General features: G+C 35.9%; 1 protein-coding gene across 1 annotated transcript in view; it reads right to left on the reverse strand.

Moving 5' to 3' along the window:
• Nucleotides 1-24,932, reverse strand: part of LOC306881472 (ephrin type-A receptor 3-like) — a 120,812-nt gene that overhangs the window by 56,145 nt on the left and 39,735 nt on the right. The gene's annotated exons all lie outside the window — the stretch shown is intronic.

Consider the following 24,932-nt stretch of genomic DNA (forward strand, 5'->3'; position numbering starts at 1 on the left):
AACGTATTTCAGTATCACAGTTCTGTTCATAGGCCTATATTAAAAAGTAAAATAAATAAAAGATTGTTTCAACGTGGCTTATTGGAACACTAGTGTGCAAAGTTTTTTTCCTACCACATGACAAGCTAATTACATGGTTGTCAGCATTAAAGGGTATAATTGCTGCTTTTAGCAGTGCAATTTTTGATTTATTTTTACTTTTTTGTGATGAAAATATCAGTAAGTTTTCATCAGTTATTTTACCTACGGATCGATGCATTTCTTACAGATTTCTGCTCATTCGAAATCGGATACAGATGAAAGATTACATTTGTTTGAATGCATTATTGAGAGAGCGATTGTGTGTGAATAAGTGTTGTAGTAGTTGTTTAAATCATGCTTTCAGCTCAAAATATTCAGTATCTAGAAGGAACAAACAAATTCCTTGAGAACTATTATAACTTCCCGCTCATGTCCATTGCCGTCATTCACATTCTTTCTGATTTGAGTGATCCTTCTCTATCAAGCTAGCTAAATATTTTAAACTTGTGAATTCTTGCTAATTATGCAGTTATATTACGACCGGGTCGTTGGCATGAATTGTACTCGTGATGGACTTTTAAAAAATCCGTTCCTCGCTCCATTCAAAATCACACTGCTCCACTCGCACTCCGCTCACATAGCCTACTCTGGTTGTGAGTAGGTTAACTGTTGCTGTCATGACAGATCTATTTCAGAACCAGCCGCTATCAAAATAATCTGGCTGCGGGCGCGGGCCAGATATTATTGCTGGCGGGGCACTTTTGGCCCGCGGGCCGCCTGTTGCCGACCACTGATCTAGGTGGTAATGTCCATAAATGAACATCTTTGGCCACGTACACACTGCAAGTATCAGGAGTGACAACCGCATTTAAATGCGGGAGTGAGTCCCGTGTATCATAGTTCCATGTTTGTACAGAACAGCACTCACTCCCGCATTTGTAACCATAGCAACATTCTGTCTTCTTGCGGGACTGAATAAAAGTTTAGCCTTTTGTTATGTGCCATTTTTTGACTAAAGACTCTTTTTGTCCTTCGATTTTAACTAAACTACCACTGATAGACGTGCAGCGTTGTGTTTATGCTCAGGAGGCTGCTTTAGAGAATGCTGTCTTGCAGTGTTGCCATGTCCTCATATTTACAAGCACTTTTAGGCATTTTGTTTGGTCTTATCTCATAAAGATTGACACTTTATTAAGTTAATTAAGTGGTCTGTTGTGGATATGAGATATAATATATTTTTGTTTGTGCTCATCCTTGTTTGTTGTTGTTTTTTCTATGAAGATCTGGCAACACTGACACTTTACTGCAGTGCTCATGAGCGCAGCTACCCCTGTGCTAAGTTAAGACTTCTTTCACTGTTACTTTCTTGCATCTCACATACAGACGAAGACACTGATGCATGTTCAAATATGTCATTAACAACTAGTTGTTCAGATCAGTTCCGTACACACTGCGTAGAATCTCTGTAAATGCGGTTGTCACTACCTGTATTTTTCGGGATTTAATGCGGTTGTCGAATGCGGTTGTCACTCCCGTATTTTAGTGAAGTATGTGTGTACAGAACACGATTAAGGAATAAAAGGTGAACTGGCAACCGAATTTAGCTGCAGTGTGTACGTGGCCTCTGCCAACAGAAAAACCACACAAAACCAGTTTTCACCATCAGAAGCGAGTAGGAGTAGTAGCAAGTTTGGGTCATGACTAACTGTTTGTCTGGCCAATGATAGACTGGATTTGAAAAAGCTGTTTATAAACAGTCATTATTTTTGGAATTCTTTCAAAGAGGCACAGAAAGTACACATTTCAACTGAAAATACACATTCCTTTTTCCCTTTTCAGAGCCGTTACAACATCCCGTGTTCTGTAAAAATGGGTCAGTCAACACTGACTTAAATAACCATTGGAGAAAAACGAGCCAGAGTGCAGGAATTACAAATAGTTTATTGCAGCAGAGCGTCCCTAAAGGACTTTGCAAAATCAAAACACATCCTTGAGACCTGGATTCAAATTCCAACATTTCCCTGCCTCAGAGTACACCACGATTATGTTTACAAACTAGAGAACGGCAACCTGACTCTCCCCTAAAAATGCGGCCATTTCTGAAGGGGAAAACATCTCGCTTTCACTTTTCTATCTATCTCTCTTTCTCTTTCCCATATTTTTCACATCTACCTCTCACATTCATTTGTTTGCCTCAGAGCCCCAATGGATGACCCAATTTCTTGGTCCCTCTGAGGAACCATGTGAAATACGTCTGGAGTAGGCGTAGAAGAGTAGATGAAGGTGGCGAGTACGACTTTAGCATGGTGTTAGCCTCACTCTAGCTCAAGGCGCCAGTAAAAAAAATACCACACAGGGCTTCTGCATATTCTAACGAATGTAAATTCGGAGGCCGTGTGAATGTTAATGAATTGGAAAGGGCAAATTTATTTGATTGCTTTGCTGCTTGGCACTTGTCGAGGGGATGTTGGTGGGAGGAAGGTGGTTCGTGATGGTGCGTCTCAGGGGTAGAGACGTAAATTCACAGTGCAGTTAAGGCGAGAGCGTTAGCAATCTGCAATGCGAGCAAATTAGACAATCCTAACCGGCCACCGAGGTCAAGCCATCGCTAGTGTCGGAAACACAATTCAATTGATGGATCAATGCAATGATGAATTTATCCTCGGCTTGATTGCCTGTGTGAGTGGTGAAGGTCACGGATTTAATCAAGGCCTGCGGCTCCCTTCCTCGCCCATAAATCCACAACCGGCAGAGAGCGGCATCCTAACCCTGCACCGCAAAGATCCAATCTCCAACTCGGTTCCTATACATTCTCACATCATTTGTTGCTGTTTCTCTATTCCTCTAAAAAATATGAATAGAAATAGAATGTGTAACTTTCATAAGCCTCCATTGCTTCTTTGATTTATCACGGGAGCCAGTTTTCATTTGTGTTGTTTTTCCAATACAAATATATTACCTTTCTTTAAAAAGATACATTCACTTGAGAAACAAAATGATTTAAAATAGGCATTAGGGCTAAAATAAAATATTTTTTTTGCATAATATATAAATATGTACTGTGTTTATTTATAATGTATGTATAAATACACATACATGTATATTTTAAAAAAATATTGATATGTACATATTTACACATTTATATATAATTTATATTATATATAAACAAATATACTTAAGTATACTTATGCATGTTTGTGTATTTATATATGGACATAATAAATATACACAGTTCACACATATATATTATGAAAACACAGCCTTTTATTTTAGATGAAATTAATTGTGATTAATCGTTTGACAGTCCTAGTCTTTTCTTCTGTTTTGTGACATGTATTTGAGTGAAACTGGTTACTTACTATTATTATGCCAAATATATAGTGCCCAAATAAACGTCAATGTATTTAGCTACATTATATTAGCAAAAGTAGTAATATAGCTAACTACTGATATTAAAAGTTTAGCTTGACTGCTAGTTTATCATACTTTAAAAGAGTTAAACTAGAAACTAGTAAAGTAGCGGCAAATTGTTCTTATATATTGTGAACTGGATTATTGAAAAATAAAAAAATGGGTTACACTTTATTTAGATGATAATATCCACTTTAGATATTTTGTTAATTATAAGTAAATTGGTAAATACATGTCAACTAACTCTCATTAGCGTATTAGTAGACTGTTAGATTATGGTTAGGGTTAAGTAGAATAAGCTGATATACTTGCAAAGTTACTTATTAAACACCAGCAAAAGTGGTTTCCCAGCATTGGTGCTAACAGCTAGGCTATGGCTCCAACAGCTCCATTCTCCCTGCAGAAACACATGCCTTCCAGAAATAAATCTCAATAACTTGGATCAATACTTGTCACAGAACATGTTCTTTGATCAAATGCACTGGTGGGAAAACCTCACCTGTTAGTGAGGCACTATCAAACCGTAGCATTGATAGAGCCAAGCTTTACCTGCTGAGCCACAAAAACATATATGTTCCTATGAACGGGAATGGAGGGATCTAATCAGCAAGCCTCCAATTACCACCTCTGGAGCCATAACCACTACACCACACCACCCCATTTCATTGTTCTGATTCAAATGAAAAGTCAGCCAATTGGGATACAATTCATGGCTTCCTAAATAGCCATAAGCAAACAAATAAATTCAAATTAGGTTCAAGAGCGTGTTAGTCTTGAGTGTGGTGGGCCTTTTGTTAGGTCGTAGCGGTTGGAAAGAGAAGGAGAGAGATAGAAAAAGAGATGAGTAGGGCTCTGCCCTTAGAAAGCCTAATCAGAAGCAGAGTGTCTGGGGTGAAGGCTGGGCACCGTGCCGCTACACTGGAGAGTTTTGGCCTGCTGATGAGGGTTGCCTGGCTGTTCCTTCCTGGCACTGATCCACAGCGGTATATCAGAACTCCCAGGCAGCCTGACCACACACAAACACACACCAAAAGCACACATACAATCTGAAGCAAACACACATAGGCCCCAACGGCCACAGGAAATTCCCTTCTGCGTAACAATCTTTGAAAGTATTTCAAAGTGTTTCAGAGAGAAGAAGTCTATGACCTCCAGCATCTGTTTAGATGAGTTTCAAAGACTCAGCTTTACCGCAACTGTTTCAGCAGTACGTGCTGAAATAATACGGCTGGGTCAAAGATTGAAAAGCCATAATTTGTTAATTCAGCCAAACCCAAATTATATTCAATGCAAATAATTTCAAGTGAGAGTGAAACACTGGAAATTGCTCCTATTGGAGTCATAAGGCTCAGGGGATATTTGATGTTTATTTGAAAAGTAGTGTTTGACAGAATTAATGACATAAGTACTATTTGAGCAAAAAATTTTCCCAACAGTATAGTTTTCATGTCAGGAAAAGTGAAGGGTCAGGATGGCTGACTAGTTATCCAATACATGTCAACCCTCCCTGTTTAAATACAAATTAAAGACACATCTCTTTAGCCAAGCATTCACACACTGCTCTCATTAATGTGTATTATTATATATTATGAAATAGCACCAAATACATGTGATCATCTTTTGCCTGAAATGCTATGAACAGCAGCTAATTATTCTCATTTTGCTTTTCTGATTCTCTAGAGACTAACTACAGATTGCACCAGATCCAGTATGGATCCAGCCTTTGTGAAGATTTCAGACAGCGCCAACACTTGCAAAGACCTCAGGTGATGCCAACTTTGGATCAACATACAAAACTGTCAATAATTATCCTTATATTGTAATCATTATGAGCACAATAGTAATTATTTGTTATATCTGCTTAACGGAATACATGACATTATCTAACCACATAATGTCTATTTACTGCCATATGGACGCTACTCTGACATACTGGTCTCAGGCTAAAAACAGAATACTTCTTAACTGTAAAATTGAAACAAACATTTTCTGTAAAGCTGCTTTGAAAGATTGTGTTGTGAGAAGCGTTATACAAATAAACTTTGAAAAATTAACTTGAAATAGTGAGTCTTTAAGCATGTTCACAAAAAAATAGCTTAAAGATTCTGAAAATAAATAAAAATTTAACTGCCCAAAAGAGTTTTAGCAAGCTTCTTAAAATTAATTTGTGAGAATATGCCTTTAGGATTAAATTGTAATATATGTTTGGACTTCAGTAAAGATTTTTTTGTGTGTGTGTGCAACTGTGTTCCTTTTGGAAGTGTAAGAAAGAGAAAGTGTGTGTGTGTATCTACAGTAGTGGGAAAGAGGTTGAGAAAGACCCAGACAGACGTCCACATTGTGATAACAGAAAGAAACCAGAAGCACGGCTTGAATCTACTGGAGCCATACACTAATGATGAGGCACAAATGAAAGTTTCTCACAGCATTACCAGTGAAATAAGTGACAGTTTGGACAAACTTGTATTAACCTTTTAATGAAAATGAAAAGTTCAGTCCCCGTGACTTGAGATGCATGCATTAGATACATGATTATGGACAACTCACTACCTTACAAACATCCATGGAATGGAGGTAGTACACTTGGGACCCCCAAATCTGCAACTATGCCTCTTGTATAAGGCATCCCAACCTTCATACATCACAACAGAGAGATTTTTCAATACTTCAGTATCCAAGTGCAGCAATACATCTGAGGAAACGTATAGCACTGCGCCCACTCATCCCAACAGCATCCACTCTCACTCCGATAGTAAATCAAAAGACAAGGGGAAGTGAACGCTCCAGAAATCTACATCTCGGATATCTCCAGGAGGTTTGCCCCATTAAAAATTCATACCCATCTGACTCCAGCTCTTTGTTTATGGCAATCAATAGCTTTTAGATATGATTCCTGAACATAAGAAAAGGGAAAACGCAACGCTTCAGGGACGCGAGAGCAGATGAAAACAATCCACTTGCAAGACACCATTGTTTATGAGACAAACTTAATTGTCATTTTAATTTACAGAGTAGCGGTCATCCGTGGAATTTAATTACGGCATTGCTCAAATATTTTATGGTGAAAGCATTTTATGATGTTCGATAATTGTGTGCCGTGTTATAATAATGCTTGGGGAAAAAAAGGAAAAACGAGAGAGAAAATAAAAGAGCTTAAAAAGATTTATGTTAAGTATATGCATCCACTTAATACACATTAAATGTCTGATCTCAGCAGTACAGATATCATAGTCAACGGTCAAGTGAGTAATCAATTCCAAAATGAATAATTCTTAATTTATGAGTTCACTTTTCATCTACATATCCTGATTCACTTCCTCCATCTCTTATAAAGAAGTCAAACAGGACTCGACAGCCCAACGTATGCCACTGATGAAGTATGACCCGTTTGGGTTTGCAGACTGCAACGCTGTCACATCGCATCGATGTATCACTGATTATAATCTAAACAAATTTTCCCCGTGCTAATTGGCTATCACAGCAGTAAACAGGCAGAACGGATTTCAACAACATCCCTCTTTATCCCATCAGACGTCAAAGCAGAGGTGTGCATTTTTCAATTATTGGCCTTTGTTCGACTAGAGAACAAATTCACAAGACAGAAAATTACCAACCCCACAGCCGTCATCGTGCTCATAAATAATGCATCGGTCGGCGTTTGTCTTTTTAAAGGAATGACAGTAAGTAAACAGTGCTCTGGTGCTGAGCACGACCCACGCCTCCTCAACAATGCCATTCGCAAAAGCTACCTATAAAAAAGCTATCAATAAGGAAAAGCGAAGGCACTTGCATTCCCCAATTTTTTAGTTAATCACTAAATTTACCTGAGATTAACAATGTATGACATTGTACACTGTTACAGACGTAGCTGCTAATTTACTGTTTTTCAATAGCAAGTGAATTGCTGATGAAAGGAACATGGAGAAAAAAAAGCTACAGCAATCCGACGGCTAGTTGAGCAAATGGGCCTAAAACCACTGTAGAATATGGATGTGTCAATCCAACTCTTTCCACAACAGTCTAGGATATGCTGGGTTCTTTCCCCAACAAGTGTGAAATTCATATGAAATACAATCACATCCTGAGAGAGCAATACCTAGTCCCCGGGCTAAACAAGTGTGTGTGTGTGTGTGTGTGTGTGAGAGAGAATATACTAGAGGAGGTGTCTTGGTGTCTCTCGCTACCTCAGGCAGAGAAATAGAAATCACACACTCCTAGATAACTGTGAATTGCATTCTGGAGGATGACATCATTACTGGAGCGCACACACACACACACACACACAAGGTAGGTAATCACCAACAGTGAGTTGCTTCCTGGTCTGTGTGTGATAAGGCTGTGTGGAGACTCACAGACGGAGCTCTAAGAGCTGGTATTACTGCATCATATGATATCTGGACATGGAAGATCAGGATGTGCCTATCACACTCATGGTGGAGGGTGAGGGTCCATCTGATTGCCCATAAACTCACAGGGAAAAATAAAATGGAAGAAGACACTCTAGATAGGTTTTAAGATAAGCCTTTCTCTAAACACACCAACACTGGAAATGACAAATTCAATGTAATCAAAAAGTCCCATCTGAAATCTGCTGTAATCGTGATATCTTTGACACTATTTTGTCTCTATTTACCAGTTTGCAGAGTAACAGGCATGTTTACAGCAATGTTGTTATTGTCAACTAAAATGATTAAAAATCATGCTCGTTATTCAAAATTAAGCTGAAATACATTTACATTTACATTCAGTCATTTAGCAGATGCTTTTATCCAAAACGACTTACAAATGAGGACAATGGAAGCAATGAAAATCTACAAAAGAGCAATGATATGCAAGTGCTAACAAGTTTCAATTAGCTTAATGCAGTATACTTAGCAAGGCTTTTTTTATAGAAAAAGAATAGAGCAAGCTAGTGTTAGAGGCCTTTTTTGCTTTTGTTAATTGTATAATAAATAAAAAGAAAACAAATAAATACAATACAAAACGATTAGAAAAGCTAGAGTTATTTTTTTTTTAAGAATAGAATTAGAAAAGAGAGTGCTAGAGTTAGAGGGTCAAATAAAGATGGAAGATGTGTGTTTTTAGCCGATTCTTGAAGATGGCTAAGGACTCGGATTGAGTTTGGCAGGTCAGTCCACCAGGAGGGAACATTTAATTTAAAAGTCTGTGAAAGTGATTTTGTGCCTCCTTGGGATGGCACAATTAAGCGACGTTCATTTGCAGAATGCAAGCTTCTAGTGGATACATAAGTCTGAAGTAATGAATTTAGGTAAAGGGGTGCAGAGCCAGTGGTGGTTTAATAAAATAAAATCAAATATAAATATTAAACTTAATAATAAAACTTAAAATTTAGAAATGCTGCTTTGGCAACTAACAGAAATAGGTTTAATTTAAAATATTAAAATGACAAACTAAAACTGAATAAAAAGTAAATTAAAGCTAAATAGAAATATAAAAATATAAATAAACAATTAAAAAGCATAAAACTAAATTACAATGAAAACAATGAATAAAAATTTATAAATACATTTATTTACCAGTAGTATTTATTAATATTTTTGCATTTTTGGTTTTCAGTATAATACATGCTTTAACCCTCTGGGGTCTGAGGGTGTTTTGGGGGCCTGGAGAGCTTTCGACATTTGTGCTTTTTTCAGTTGCTTATAAAAATATAAATGGCTAAAGTCTAATAACACTGTAAACAGTACAAACTGAGCTACAATAATATGTTAGCAGCATTTATGTACATGATTGTGTTTTTGAGAAAGCAACGTTTATGTGTGGTTAGTGAAAAACTACAATTTTGAAGTCACTGAAATAAGACCATAAAACACATACAGAACAATTGTTCACATGACTTTTGAGAACTGGATCTTGTAGCCTAGAATTTTTGCTTCAAAATTATGTGAAAATCATCTTGTTTATTTGCTCACAGAAAACAATATATTGATTTAAATTTTTAAAGACATGTTTTGTGATTGAAAGCCTATATGCAAGGGAGTGGTAATGGGCTTGAATATTACGTGATTTTCACCTAAGAGACAAAGGGCCCTCCCCTAATGGCCCCATTATGGCCCATCAGTTTGACTGTGTCTTTGAGACAGGTAAGAGAGAATGTGAGGAGATTGAAAAAATGGGTTTTTAAAATTATTTGTATTTTATTTACAACACAGTATAATCAAAACATACATAATGAAGGTCAAAAGACACATTATTGTGCACACTGATCTAACCACAGAGATGTGAACAGACTTTCAGTCATTCCTGCAACAGATTCTGTTCAACAAGTGAAACAAGTAAATCACACCTGATATTTACGTGTTATTTAAGTGTTTCTGCTACTTTCCAAGGATTCAAGAAGAAAAAAACATTATCAGTAGTCAAGGATCTTGTTTTACCATAGAATATCATTGTAGTTGAACTTCTGATGTTGGTGCAGCGCTCTCAGAGGAAAAGACTGAAAGTCAGCAGGATTCATCATCTGTGGTGCAGGTGTCTGATTCAATAAAATACAAACAACCAAAAAAAAAGAAAAAACATTTGTGAGCATGTTTATATCAGGAGCATCTGTATATATATATATATATATATATATAGGTTTTGTAGCCATAGACCCATGCATGCTTTGTATTATCGTAAAAAAAAGACATTTTATTTTTGAGAAACTAATTATTATTGTTTAGCATGTTATTAAAATCTATTTTTGAAAAGAGTAGGCTATTAATAATAAATATGTTCTAAACATACTTAGACTGGTAGCATTCATCATGTTACAGTGTACACTCATATTACTTTTATTGTTTTATAAAGAGCATGAAAACATCATCGCGCCATAAGAAATTTAAATACAATTAATTGCCCATCATATTCAAAATGTTTTACTGGATTTCAAACATTTTTGTCAGCAATTATAGTTTGGGAAAAACCCAACTATGATTTTGTAGTCATATAGCCATCCTGAACATCATGTATGATTTTATAGTATAGAAGATATGATTCTGCAGTCATAGACTCACGTATGCTTTGTACTATAAAAGGATGAACTTTGTACTATAAAAAATTTTTATATCTGAGAACTAATTGTTATCGTTTAGCACGCTATTAAAATATATTTGTGCACAGATTATTAATAATAAACGGTCTAAACATTCTTAGATGCGTAGCATTCATCATGTTGTAGTTTGGGAACAACCCAACTAGTAATGTGTTCAAGTTTATGTCACAATAACACGTTAACTAATGCAAAAAAAAAACATTACTTACTCATCAGATCGATCTTCTCTACTGGATGACATTTTGTTCTTCTTTTGGGGGAAATCCAGCACGTCTTCTTCCAGAAACGAACAGTATTCGCGATTAACAATGACTCGCTCTTTGTTTATGTTGGGCGTCTCCACGGGATTGCATTAGAGATAATGAGTTAGATGGGAAAGACTGAACATCGTGTTGGTTTCATACGGATTACTTAATCACAGAATATTTGTTTTTGATATGACTTACTTCATTTAAAAGTTGACACTTCAAGCTTTCAATAGATATAACTCTCATGTCTGTGTGTTCAGAATTCGCCGAGTTACGCTTCATTTTAGTGATAACAGAAAATAACAGTAGACCCCTTACAGATTCGAATGGTGTATTGCTCTTATCTGAACGATCAAAAATGTCAGAGTAATTCAAGCTCATTTCTGCCTTATCAGGAAAATCTGCCACAAAACGTGTACACGCGTTTGTCGACCCCAGGGGGTTTAAACACTAATTTACAGAGTATGAGTTAGCATACTGTATAATACACTGTATACTGTTTTTTTTTTTTTTAAATAGTAAAATATTGCACAGTGCTAAACTTTTCAAATAGTGTATGCTTCATTGTCACACTGAACAATTAACAATGAATTTAGAACAATAAATTTCCCTTCCAGTTGTTCGTGATTACTGAAAAAAAAATCATGATTTAAAAAAAATCATTTTGTAGAGACATAAATTGCATAATAATTGAAAACAAACATACAAATGTGTGTATGTACATTTACATTTATTCATTTAGCTGACACTTTTATCCAAAGCGACTTACAATTGCTATATATGTCAGAGGTCGCACGCCTCTGGAGCAACTAGGGGTTAAGTGTCTTGCTCAGGGACACATTGGTGTCTCACAGTGGATTCGAACCCGGGTCTCTCACACCAAAGGCATGCGTCTCATCCACTGCGCACTTACCACCCCATTATGTATGTTAGATTACAATTTTGAAACATTTCCCTAATATTGGAATATAAATATTTGCAGGTCTTCCACAACTGTGCAAACACTGAAATTTAATTTGAGTGGCGTCCGATTAATTCAGTCACTTAATTTTCAGCTAAAATTAAGTATTGGAAGTCCACAATAAGGCAACATAACAAAATGTTAAAGACTATGTTAAAAATTACACAGATATTGCTTAAGATTCATTAATCACATTAGAATTTTGACAGCACTGCATTGTGGGATACAGAATCTCACAAGTGCTGTAATTGCAAAGTCTGGCAAATGTTGTAGGTCATCCGTCCATTACGTGCATTTTTAAATTGCGCATAGCGTACACACTGCATACTTATTATTAAAAAAAAAAGCTAGTATGCCAATCTGAACATCTCCCCACAGCCTAGAGAAAGATGTGATTGGCCCCTGTGGTGGTCAGGGCAATGTCATTTTAAGATAACTCTCTCATTTAATAATCCCCTCCCTTAAGCGGAATGTTTCTATGGGATTACGCACGGCTTCTCTATTGAACTTCAATACGGAGAGCATCAATAGACACAGGGTGGGAGATAATGGGATTTGACTTGTCTTAAAGCCTGAGGGGTCACCGTAGGGGTCGAGGACATCCAGCACGTAAACACAACCACTTCCTCCACATTTTGCAATCTCATATGCAGAGGAGGCATGGGTAAGGCCATTACAACTATCTGATCGGGGTGTGAAATGCACTTGAGCACCTAACCTCCGAGCTCTGATGAAATCATGGCTTATTCACTGATATCTTTCACAAGGCAATGTGACACAGGTGCTAATGTTATTTAATAAGAAACAACTGGACTGTATCAGCCAGGCTGGGCGCAAATCACATTCAAATCTCAGGATATGAAAAACACGGCAGACGATTGTTCCTGCCTCTAATAAACGTCGGCGAGATAAAGGGATTCAATTTCAATGCCTAGTGTTAGATTTCCAGGAACTCTTTTTGTCATTCGCTGGCAGTTGCCTTCACTGCAGGGCCTCTACCTGTATCTCCATTTACTGTTTATGATTTCATAAAACCATTCCCGAACGTATTAGAATTGGACATTGACATAAGGAGCTGTTCCTGAAGGGCTCTAAACAATGACAGGCCTCATTTGTCATGAGCGAGTAGAGTGTATCTGGCAGACAAAGGAGCAGACGGATATCTCTGCAGGAATGAGGGTGGCGTAGGGGAGTGAGATGTAAAACCCAAGCTCTTTGTTTTCCTTACGGATTTTGATGCCTATGACAGATGTGCCGTTAACGTTTCAGAAAAATGTTGTGCATACGGTGGACCGCTGTAACGACGACATAATTAGCTACACTTCCTGTGCAGGAACATAGAATCTAATAACCTAGAACAAACACAATCAGCAGTTCACAAACCTTGGCTTTTAGGGTGCTACACATTAGGCCATTGAAATATGACATTTTTCTCAGAAACTGAAAGCATCATTAAATATTTGTCAAACCAAAAAACAAATTCAGGAAATGTGCCAACATTAATTATTTTTAGAGCCTTTATCCAATCAGAATTCAGAAACACAACTGTTTTATATACACCAGCACTCTGGTTCAAAAGAGACAGCTCTTTATGCACCTAATATGCACCTAAAAGGTGCATATTAGTACCTTAAAGGTACATATTTATACCTAAAGTGTGGATACTAGTACCTAAGGGTACCGTCCCAGTGACAGATTTTGTACCTTAGCGTATAAATGAGATAATTGATGCTAAAAGGAAAATATGTTATCATGTCACATAAAATAAGATATTTTGTCTCAGGGTTTTGATTTCATACAAGGAAAGCCAATGGGGTTCCACAGAAGAAGGAAAGTCATACAGGTGTAGTAAATGCCAGAATTTTCATTTTTGGGTGAACTGGCCCTTAAATAGGGATTCGTAAAACAGATGGTTATGCTTCTGAATTCTGATTGAACGTTTTAAGTCATTGTAAAACACATATATCATCTAAAAGGGACAGAGAGAAAGAATACAAGAAGAGAGTGAGAGTCAGTGACTGAGAGCATGATATCAAAAAGTCATTATAAGTTGATGAAATGTTCAGGGCTTGTCTGCTCACGTCCTGGAGGGCAGATAGATCTGGACACGTCTGCCAAACTGCCCGCCTGCTGTCGTTGTTTACTGAGAAAAAGCTTAAACAGAACCGACACTACTACAACGCACTGGAATAGACTGTCTATAAATATGCAATCATTTTATTTTTTACAGTATGTTTTAGGTTAAAAACTCTAGAATCTGCTCTAACATTAACCCCATCTTTGAACCTGTAGCAAAATGATAAAACTTCTCACGAACCATGTAAAAAGACATGACATAAAATAAAATAAATAAGCTGTCAGGACTGCATAGGACAGGGTTTTAGCAAGTAGTTCTTCTACTTTTCAGATTAAAGGATTCCCAGTTGGGTACGAATTCTTCCTTCTTCATTTAACAGCATGCATCCCTAGTCACGCTCTCAATTAATTTCTAAAATCACTCTGGCTCTAACCGGCTCTTATTGTGCCTTCTGGAAACTTCTGAGCTGTATATTGTCTACAGCTGTTACCTCACTAGAGTTATAAGCTCTCCTCAGGGGTTAAATAAAAGAAAACTGTGACCTGAAATGTTTTGCCCGGTTAGCAAGCACTGAGCTAAAGCTCTGGAGGCCAAATGGAGACATTCACAGCTTGGCTAAATGCAACCGGAGTGCCTTCTTTCCCCGTAAGAGCCTAAATCAAGGCTAAATCCTAATAAGCACTGAAGCAAACCAAATCGCCGCGTTGCTCCTCCTCAGTCCTTCAGCTTCTCTCAGAGGGAGAGAGAGACAGACGGCAGGCTGCCAATCAGCTGTGAAGGGGACACCTCAGACACCATGACTCATCTAACCTCAGATGAGGGGGCCACACACACAAACAAACCAACCAGTGGTCTAAATATAAATATAACTTCAAATATACATATAAATGTATGTTTATTATTATTATTAATACTACTGTTACTACTTCTGCTATTATAAGAAAATTATTTAAATGTTAAATGTTTTTAAAAACAAATAAACAGACAGATAAATAATAATACATTATTAATATTAAAATAAATAAATAAATAACCACACCTTATAGATATACACACACATAATATCCCTGGTAAGTTTTCATAAGGCATTACATAATTTAATTAGCTAAATACTCACAAGTATGACTTCTAATACATTATATTTTTGTATGCATTTTTTCTTTTTTGTTATCCTGCTTTTTATTGCTTTTTCGTGTGTGTCAGGGTCATCTCATAAATATAAATATAACTAATAAAATAACTATGATAATAATAATAATAATAATAATAAATATAGCCGCAAGCAGTGATTACCGGGGTTCAAGCTCTTTAAGGCCTTTATGATTTCTATGCTGTTAAGGTGTAGCCTAATGTGAAATGCAGGTCTGACACCAGAACACATCCACAATGGAGAATTCATTAACACCGTATTTATCTCTCTCTGTCACATACACACACAGACAGACAGAAATGAAAGGTTTAACAACACTGATACACAGTAAGCATGCTAATACACACACACAAGCAAACAAAAACACAGACACACGTTGTTGCAGATATGAAATTGCGATTCTCAGCTCCATTACTGGAGACCTTCTGCTGTGCGCTGCCTTGCTTATTGAACACACCTGATTCAGATCTCCGGCTCGTTAGAAGAGAGCTCCATGCAGGTTTAAGCACTTTAATGCCTTTATGACTTTTATGCTGTTAAGGTCTAGTCTAGGCCAACGTGAAATGCAGGGCTGACAATAGAACACATTCACAATGGAGAATACTTTAAACTGTCTCTCTCTCTGTCACATAAACACACACACACACAGGGAGAAATTAAAGGTTTAAACATACTTAATAAGCAGTAAGCATACAAACACACACACACATACACATAAATGAATACACTTCAGGTCTTGCAGTCTCCACTAATGAGCTGATGAGTTGAATCAGGTGTGATAGATGAGGGAGACAAATAAAATGTGCAGGGCTGGGGGTACTCCAGGACAGGTTTGAGAACCACTGAATTAGTTGAATGAGCCCATTAGTGGTCTTCCGCTGCCATCTAGTGGTGCAATGTCTCATACAACACTGTTTTTAACTTTTACAACTATTATAGTTATTTTTTTGCCCAATCTCTCTTCAAATTTTGGATGCTTGTTTAGAATGAAATGATGCATCATTTTACACAGATTTGAGAATTTGAGGGCTTTCTTTTAGGATCCATAGGCCTTTGGGTACACTATGTAAAGAACATATTATAAAATGACCCATTTATAGTTGTGCAAATGCAAATGTTCAACTTTGTTTTATAATTATTGACCTAGAGAGTCTAGACAATAGTTCTGCATTGATTTGATTGATTTTGAGTTGAAAACTAAGGCTAGTTCACAGAAGTAGGTTTTTTAAATAATATCAAATATTTAAAGAACAGTTTGATTGACAGCAGTGATCCTAGAGGCAAAGTTGATCAAAATGAGAAGATCTATCGTATGATATGAAGATATAGTGTATAAGTGAATATTATGAAAAATTAACTGGAATTTGATGTAATTTACTATAGAACAACTGTGTTTTAGAGACCTTTTCACTGTTATAGCGCCATCTATGGTCCAATCTCCATGAAACGTTGCATGCTTGCTAAGAGTCATCTGACACGTTTTCAATAAGTTTAGTAAAATTTCGAGTTTTCGTTTAGGTTTTATAGGCTTCTGGGTATATTTGGCCACACCCCTTTTTTAATGACCCCGTTACAGCTAACCAAAGGACAAAATTCTATATTTTTTTGATAATTATTGATCTAGAGAGTCCAGAGAATATTACTACAGTGGTTTGATCGAGATTGAGCAAAAAACCAGAGACTAGTTCACAAAAGTAGGATTTTAACATAATTGAGAATATTTCATGAACAACTAGATTGACAGCATTAGTCCCAGAGGCAAAGTTGCTCAGAATGAGGAGATCTTTAGTCATTGCACATCAATTTAAGGTGATCTATCATATGATATGAAGATCTAGTGTTTGTGTGAATATATGAACATGTATATATACATGTTCATATGTGTGAATATAGAACTAGTTCGCAAAAGTAGGTTTTGGACAGTAGGTTCAGCTCAATTTTGCGGAAAAACCGTACCTCGCAGCACAAATCTGATATTTAAGGCTTTTGACCGCCTTGACCCAAAAGAGAGAAATACGGTGTTAATGAATTCTCCATTGTGGATGTGTTCTGGTGTCAGACCTGCATTTCACATTAGGCTACACCTTAACAGCATAGAAATCATAAAGGCCTTAAAGAGCTTGAACCCCGGTAATCGCTGCTTGTTATTTGTTACTATATTGATAATAATAATAATAAACGTTTTTTAATGTTCAAAGTTTTAATAAATATTAATATATAATTTTGAATATAAAATATTATTAATGTGATAAAACAAACGTAAATATTAATAATATTTAATAATAATTCCTTAAAAAAAAAATCACACTTTACATACACACGATCATACCCCTGACTAAGGTATTATGAAAAATAATTATTATTTAGCTAAATGCTCTATGATGATTTCAGCTATTTGTCTTTTTTGTTCTATTATTCTACTTCATTCATCAGGGGCTTCTCGTTCCTTTTTTTTTTTTTCTTTTAATAAAGTTGTGTGAATGTTCATTGAGTGTGTGTGTGTGTGTGTGTATCATTGTGAATCCCACAAAAAAAAGTGAGGTACTGCCGATAGTAAAATAGCGCTAAAATACACTAAACAGGATACTTTATGGAGAGAAGCATAATTCAACATGAAACTCTGCTGACGGCCTCACAAAAACCCAAGAGATTCTTCCTCTCTCACCATTTTCATTCACCTGATGGGCAGTGGGCCGGCTGGGCCGCTCTACGATATTGATTTTGTGTCATCCAAGAGAAGACAGACTCTCTGAAAATCATCTTTAAACTCTTCTCTCTCTTTTTCTTGCTAAGTCTGAGCACTGCAGTGCATCAATAGAAAATCAACATGTCGCTATTCCAGGCCGAGCAGAGCTCCAGATGAGCTGAACTAAGGGCTTTTCTCTGTAATGGCTACAGCCGGCCCACAATCATGCACGGGGCAGCTATTCACCCGGGAGTTGCCTCAACAAAATGCATTTATCTCGTCGGCTGCTGTTTTCTGAGCTAAACGGGTCACTGAATAATTATCTCTGTCAATGGAAAGATTGCTGGTAAAAGAAAGTTTAAAGGGAAAAATAGCAGCTGTGGCCTGAGGTGCAAAAAAGTGAAGATCTAAAATAGTTGTAGCAATGGACAGAATTGACCGCACACTTTTACAGCATGTATGGAAGTAGTTTATGCTATTCATCTCATTTTAACTAACATTTGGTAAGTAGACAGTTAATGTTAGATAATGTTACTTTGCTAGTTTGCAAAAACACAACAAAATCCAGCAGTTTTTATATAAAAAAATATAAATTCTTTAAAAAAGGTTATAATTTTACAAAAATATTTTAGAATGATATATTATAAATCTATAAATTGGTATATATGTTTTCATACAAATTTTTTTTAATATTTTTCTATAGAGATTTTCAATAGATGTCCAAACTGAGCGTCTGTGATCAAGGGGCTGAATGGAAATATCCCAGACGTCCCGTTCTTGTAATGGACAAAACATGCACAAGTCTTCACACTCTCACACATGAACAAACAAACATGCACACAAGGATATTGGATGCACAGGCACACTTTAAAAATAAAATAAAAATAAATAAAAAACCCTAGTCAGCCCGCATTGCCCCATGTTAGCAGAGCACCTTTCCAAAACAGTAAACCCGTTCCAATTATTTAGATCAGTGAAGGGGAACAGTATGTTTCTCCTGGCTCGCTGATTTAGGCCATTCCACCACAAATCTTCATTTCCCATCAATCTCTGGGACAGCGGCACTGTGTGGGATGAGGCTTTGCTGCTTTGTTGCACTAAGGTACAAATTGTTGTAGAACAGGTGTTTTTAGAAACATGATATTTTTCATGAGTTATTTTTCTAGTTTCACTGATTGTGCTGAATCATTTTCTTATTATATAATTATTATATATTAGTAGATGTGAAGAAATGTCATATTTCATCCCCAAAATCATGAGATCTTAAGATTAAGATATTCAGCAATGGTAACATTAATATTAATGTTGTTATTTTGTATTTTTTTGCTTTTTAATAATAGTTAACAAAATCCATTCAAAACCCATCCATTAATTCTCAGTAACCTACTGCAATTTGGAAAAATGTTATTCCCATTGCTGGATAATAATTATAACATTAATGTTAAAAATAATGAGAATTTGTAATGGAAATTTGTAAGAAAAAGTAATGTCACAATGCCAAAATGTCCAAAAATATATTTTATTTTATTTTATTTTTGAGGGTTAAATATGAGACATTTCTATGTGACACAGAACAATATCTACTTAATGTATTCAGGTTCATGTAAAATGTTTTTGATTATTTAAGTCTATGTTTTTATTATTATTTAAATTATTTTAATGTTTTAGTGTACTACCACACTACAGGGCCACTGAAAAGTATTGTACATAAGATAGTGTCTAAACATGCACACTTACAATGCTAATCACACGCTTGTGTGCGTGCGTGTGTGCGTGTGTGTGTGTGTGTGTGTGTGTATTATTATAAAATTCTGATATTCTAAAACTTTCACTTATACAAAAAAGGTGACCCTGCTGTCCAGTCCTCAGTCAGTCAAACAGATAAATCAAGAAAAAAAGAGATGCCTTCAGATATGTAGACGGATAGATAGATAGGAAGTCAGGGCTCAAGCTTTGGTCTCCGTCTGCCAGTTTGTGATTGTTATTCCTCTCTGACCTCTTGGCATTGTGCTGGCCATTTGAAATTAAATAAATATTAGTGCAGGAGCTCTGGACGGGTCAGGGTCAGATTCTGACAGACAGCCACAGCAGGAGGCAAACACACACACACACAAACCATCTTTGAAGACATTCCCATCCCCAAAACTACCCGTAAATGTTGATGTGAATGCTAAATGGGTTAGGAAAAAAAAAAAAAAAAGCTTGGAGTGAGGCCTGCCAATTCATTTCCCGAACACTCCCTGCAAAGAGTGCCGGAAAAAGAGAAGGATCATCCAACTGTTTGAAAGGAGATGGGACAACACTTAAAAGACAGCAAGAGAGAAATATGGAAGATGAGGGGAAAAAACATCTCCAGAGAAACAGATAAAGAACTCAGTGAGGTAAATCCCAGCTGGGCGTCTCAGGCTTACTGCTTGGCTCCAGATACTCAGCAGTGAGCCACACTAATCACTCACTAATTTCATGCATGCCTACAGACACTATAATCACCCAAACGCACAACAAAACCTAAATTGATCCCAGCTGCATTTCTGCTTATGTGAGTATAGCTGGACACAGCATGTGTTCAGGAACGGAGCCTAAAGAAATGAGAGAGAGGACGAGGAATAAAGAGTTTGTGTGCTGGACAGCAGCATGTGCTGGTTTTGCTATGTAATGTCCTAAGCATTTCAAGGCCATGCAAAACAGGAGCAACGACACACATTTTTGAGCATTGACAAAGAAAACTGCTGCCAAAATTTCTCATCAAGATATTTCAGATTTTACTCAGACTCTATAAAAAGTTCACCTACCTAAACAAAAGCAAAACTTAATTTATTTCCTGTAATTCAACAAACAAACGCAATACATTGTGTAAATCCACTAAATCTCAGTAACCTACTGTAATTTAAAAAACACCTTATTCTCATTACTGGAATTAATATGAAGAAGGTGGAGGAGGAGAGGAAAATTAATATTATTATTATTATTGCTGTTGTTATTATATCAGTGTTTATTAATAACAATAATAATAATTATTATTATTATTATTATTGTTATTATTATTATTTTATATATATATATATATATATATATATATATATATATATATATATATATATATATATATATATTATAATTATTAACAAATTATCCTATTATTATCCCACTATTATTATTATTATTATTATTAATATTGTTGTTGTTATTATTAAATAATTGAAATGATTATTAAAAATAATGATTTTTAAAAATAAGAATATGATAATTTGGGAGGAAAATGTGTTTTCCACTCCCATGAAAAAAAAAGTCACAATGCAAATGAATCTTAATAGTCCAAAAGTATAAAATACAATATTTATTTTTGTATTATTGTAATGTTGCAATGAATGAATGAATGAATGAACAAACAGGTTTGATGCAATATACAACATAGTTGAAGTTGATTATTAAGCAAAGAAAAAAAAGTGAATAATTTCAGTTGAAAGGCTTGTAGTAGCAAGCAGTAATTCACGCTCTGTGAACAGGCCTTTAACTGCAGCAGTGTTGGAGAGGAATCATAATGTCTTGTTTTTTTGCTGTTTGGCCTTACACTAGAAAGTGTCAAGAGAGTGACAAACCAAGAGTACAGTGAAAAAAAAAACGGCAAGGTGAAGAAAACCGCTTACTAGAGAAAAGGAAAGATAAAAGAAGAGCGAGGATGGGGCTGATTCAGGAGTGAGGGATGCAGAGAGAGTGATGGGAGCTCGCTGTGTGATCTGTGTTGTCATGTGTGAGGATGCGCAGTAAATATTTAACACTGCAGGCTGGGACTCACGTTGCTGCGGCAGGTGCTACAGCCCTGTGCCTGCTGTCTGGAGACTGCTCTCTTTCTCTCTGTAATGAACATTTACATCTATCTCCCCACCAGATGCTTTCTTACCAAAGTAAACATGCACATAATATGTCATGACACTAAGTCTTCGGCAACGAGTGCAAAATGCAAATCATACACACAAATGTAGTCTTCTGTAGATTTTTATATTTGTATGCCTGTGCTTTAAAATAAGAATGCTAACAGCAAACTGCATTTGAGTCATTAGACAGCAGCTACAGCCATATACACGTATAGACAGACGTATGTACTTTTGCACATCCCTAGTGCCATGCTTTTCTAGGCATGAGAAGTTTCTGTCCATGTACTTTTTCTCAGATGGAGGAACGCCAAGACTACGTCCCGCTCTGTGCCATTTACAGGATAAATTGAGCAGCAGTTAAATAAAGGTTTATAAAACTGCAGCCCAGCTTTCTGCAACCACCCCACCCCAAAACCTCCTTCTGAGCTCTTCTGTGCGTGAAATATCTGACATGAAGCAATACAAACAACCCCCTGCTCTCCAAACCAGAGTCAAACTAAGATGTGTTTCTGAACTCCTAAGTTCAGCCTAATTGTATTCTCTACTCAGCAGGAATGAGGAGAAACACATCCATTTGGTCTGATCAAATGTTTTAAAGTATCATTCAATGTCCCAAACAGTATGTGGTACTTTTAGTAGGGATTCCAGAAAAATGGAATGGCAAGTGTAGTGTCTAGGGCAAAAGCAAACTCAACTAAGCTGAACAATAAATATATAACAAAACAATAATGGTTCAATTTATATCAACATAAACTATTATTGTCAAAGTTAATCTATGGGAAATATACATCAAATATATATGTGTGTGTGTTTATGTATACACACAATATATTTCAAATAATAATAAACAATCATAATACTAATAAATAAATGCTTTCTGTTCATTACACAATATCATGTGGCTTCAAAATCTTGTTATAAAAAATGGCATATGGGCTAAATTAAGAGTTTGGAACAACAAGGATGAGAAATGTTTTTTTTTTATATTTAGATGAACTATCCCTCTGCTTTGGATGAACTGTCCCTTAATGATGATTAATAATTAAAATAATTGAATGATGATTTAATAATTAAAATCACAACATAAGTAATCATAATAATACGTATAGTATAAATGATTGTTTATAATAATAAATAAATACTATACTACACAATATTATGTGGCTTCAGAAGATGTTAGAAACACATCATATGAACTACATTAAGAAAGAAAGTCATATGAGTTACGACATGTGAAAAATGCTGACAGATTATTATTTTTTTATTATTTGGATGAACTATCCTTTTTAATGATGATTAATTTCCAAAAGGAAATAATTTGGGAACTAGGGTGTTTACCGAAATAAATATGCAGTAAGTGAAAGAAACTAGACTTTTCTTTTCCTTCTTTATTGTTTCGTCACTTTTTTTATTTTCATTCTCAGATAGTAAAGCCGATATAACTGAAATCACTAGATCCAGAGTAAAATTCATTTTTGCCTGTCGTCATAAGCAGGTATTAGGTTTCAGCAAATTACATCCTGGCTCCGTTCATCTGCCCCCCCGGCCCACATGTTAAGTGACACTTCTTCTTGCCGACAGGCACACAGAAACACACGCATGCACACATTGTGTGGGAGAAAACACTATCAAATACTGATAACAGGCCTGACCTGACACAATATCTCATCCCTATTCACTCATTCACACACCGCCAAACTCCTGCGAGAAAGCTGACAGATTGTCCGCGGGCCATTGTTCCTTTCATCTTCAGATGGGAGGTTATGGATTTCAGATTGAAAACTGCATACTGATTCAGATGAAACATATGCTCCCTCTGTCAGAATTAATAGGAAAAGCTCGCTCCTTTCAGTCTGGCTGATAGGGATTTTAGTGTCCGTTTCTTTGAGAGTACAAATGAACCCTGATGAGCTCTTCCTCGTTGATAAGCTCAGTAATATCCGGGTTTCGCCCTCCGTGGCGGCCCACTGTTTTCTATTGTCCTGGACTGATTTGAGTCATGGACTCTCCAGGAAGCTTTCCAGACGGGTTCTTTATGAGCTCAGCTCACCGATTCCAGAAAAAAAAGATGACACTTCTGCTTGCATGTCTGTAACTATATTACACAAAAGGTTAGGTTTGACTATTCAGCAGTGTCTGATATTGAAGAACAGATGAAAAGGCACAAGTTTTCTTTCCGTATTTTCAAGTATAGGAAGTAAAGAACAAATCAGATATCTCCAGAATTTTAGTTTTTCCATGCAGATGTTCATTCATTAACTGATTTAGTTAATACTGATTCATTAGTTTGTGACAATTTTTTTTGTCCAGTTAACAACAGACACATCAACCACAGACACATCAACCACGTCATAAAAGTTTAAATCACACGCAAATGATACAAAGCAGTCTTGCCGACTGACATGTCTACCATACTTACTGTTAAACCGTCTAGCCATATTATCACAAGCTAGGAAATATAGAATGATCTAGATTAGAAGTCAAGCCTAAAAACACCTGTCTCTCCTTGATTCAAATGGCAAGAACCCATCAAACTCATCCAAGTGAGCCAATGGTGTTGTATTAGTGGGCATTAGTGAGCCTTCTGAGAATCCTACTCACTTACACAGACAGATATTAATATAAAGGAGAATACACAGTGTCCAGGCTTCCCGCCTAATGACGGTTAATACCAGGTGGAATCAAATTAATTTAGCTAGCCTTCTGATACCAGGTCATTCAAGGATTCACACATATATAAATACAGCTTCAAAAATGAAAACCACTGTGAATGCTCTTCACACTAAACATATCTAATAAGCAATAATATTTAGCAGGAGTTGGTTCTTCAAAGCAAATATTGGTCTCTATACATAGATACAGATGTTCATATAAATATAGACAGAGATTTAGATGACACTGCAGTGTAGATACACTGTACTTGTAAATAAAAACTATTGGAGTATGTTTTACAAGAAAATATGATTTCAGTTTTCAGAATTAAGTTTAATTCAATGTGTTACTTGTCATTTCTCCATAACAGTTTGTGAAATTTACAAGCAATTTCTGAGTGAAAATAGTTTCTAGATCATTTTTCAGTATGTTTTCTTAAAGGTTTTTTAAATAATACATTTAATCAGCAAGGACATTTTAAAATGTATTAAAAGTGACAATAAAAATATGTATAATGTTAAAAAAGTTTCCATTTTAAATAAATACTGTACTTTTGAATATTCTATTCATCATAGAATCTTGAAAAAAAAAAAAAAAAAAAGTTTCTGATACTCTAGACTGGAGTAATAGCTGTTGATAATTCAGCTTTGCCATCACAGGAATAAATGACATTTTAAATATATTAAAATGTAAAAACAGTCAATTTGAATTTTAATATAAAATTTTGTTTATATTAAATGTTTTTACTATATTTTTAACCTAATAAAAGAAAAAAAACATTGTGAAGAAATATCACT

This window comes from Barbus barbus (assembly GCF_936440315.1).
Source record: "Barbus barbus genome assembly, chromosome: 15".
Taxonomy (NCBI): domain Eukaryota; kingdom Metazoa; phylum Chordata; class Actinopteri; order Cypriniformes; family Cyprinidae; genus Barbus; species Barbus barbus.